The sequence below is a fragment of the Hyaena hyaena genome, unplaced genomic scaffold, assembly GCF_003009895.1.
Source record: "Hyaena hyaena isolate Hyena2069 unplaced genomic scaffold, ASM300989v1 scaffold_893, whole genome shotgun sequence".
NCBI lineage: Eukaryota > Metazoa > Chordata > Mammalia > Carnivora > Hyaenidae > Hyaena > Hyaena hyaena.
In genome coordinates, this window is record NW_024081517.1 from 526,157 (window position 1) to 527,974 (window position 1,818).

Sequence of the window (1,818 nt, forward strand, 5' to 3'; positions counted from 1 at the left end):
CTATATATGTTTCCAAGACAGACAGTTAGATTTGTCTTTCTTTTTATTTTTTTAGTTTAAAAGTGGCATGGAATATAATATCAACTATCTTATTTTGTAATTGATCATATTTTATAGAGTTCATTCTTTCTTCATCTAAAATGTTATTAATGCAAGAGAATATGGGGTTGGGGGGATGGGCATGGAGGAGGGCACTTGTGGGGATGAGCACTGGGTGTTATATGGAAACCAACTTGACAATAAACTATCAAAAAAAAGTGCAAGAGAATATGATAGCCACACTTTAAACTTTTTAAAACTCCTTGGATTATGTGTTCTTATTCTTTCTTCTTTCTATTTAATTTTCTCTTCTAAACTGTGCATTTATTTACCAATTAACCTTGAGGTTTGTTTGCTGTTGTTGATGTTTTACTTTGTTTTTTCTTTGTTTGTTTTGTAGGAGAAAACATTTCTTATTTGGTTCTGATCACAATAAATCAGAATCCTATTCCTCAGTCATGTTTTATTTTCCACCATAATGTAGACCTCTTATTGACCATCTTTCTTTTTCCCTTTATCACTTGCCAGAATAGCTTAACTTTATATCCTCTCCTCCAGGGAACAGTGGCATCGTTCTTAATATTTAAAAAGTCCTATCCCTAGGGGTGCCTGAGTAGCTCTGACTTTGGCTCATGGTATTGCATTTCTTGGGTTCAAGCCCTGCATTGCTCTCTGGGCTGACAGCTCAGAGCCTGGAGCCTGTTTTGGATTCTCTGTTTCCATCTGCCTCCTCTGCCACTTGCTCTTTCTCTCTCTCTCTCAAAAATAAATAAACATTAAAAAAACATCTCCTATCTCTCTTCTTTTTTAGGTTAATTGGTCAAAAATGAAGAGTTCCTTTGCAGGTGCTGTCTTACTTAGTAAAAAGATGCTGTTCTTACTTTTAAAGTGGACACTTTACTTTAAAGTGATTTAATGAATTTAATATTTTGCCATCTGTATCCAGTGTTTTTCCCTATTTTATAGATGTAAAGGTGGCTCCAAGTCAACGTTTACTGCAATGGCTCCTTTTTAAGTAACTTTTATAGACTACAAATCACTGTGAAGTGATAGGAAACAAGAAATTAGATGGACACAAAGTGAAAATTGACAGAAATTTGCAGTGTAAATTAAATTCATTTTAAAATCAGAAAATATAAGTGTCTGATTTTTTTTTTTTAGTTTATTTATTTATTAGGGAGGCGGGGCTCCATGCATGAGCAAGGGAGGGTCAGAGACAGAGGGAGAGTGAATCCCAAGCAGGCTCCACACTGTCAGCTTGGATCCTGATGCGGAGCTTGAACTCATGGACTGTGAGATCATGACCTGAGTCAAAATAAGTCAGATACTTAACCATCTGAACCATCCAGCTGCCCCTTAAATGTTTTTATTTTAATCAACTTTTAAATAGGTTATCATAAAATCATTGGGAGATTTTTAAATTGTATTGATGAAGTTGTATACTGAGTCATAGTTTTCTGCAATTGAAGTTCTCTACAGGATTGTATAGTTTATAGAACAATTATAAAATAAAAGTCAAATTCTCTAATATTGTTTAATGGAAGAGGACACTCCTGTGGTGTGAAATTATTGGGCCTAAAGTCCAAAGAACTATATGAAAAATCCTGACACTACCCCTTAAAATCTACAAGCTTTAGTTTTCTCATTTGTAAAATACCCACTGTAGTTCTTATTATTTGTAGCACGCTGGAGATCAATGTTATAATTCATAGGATTGCTTTGAATCTCAAATAAGATACAGATGGTGAAGATGTACTATAAATGATAAAGGACTATGAA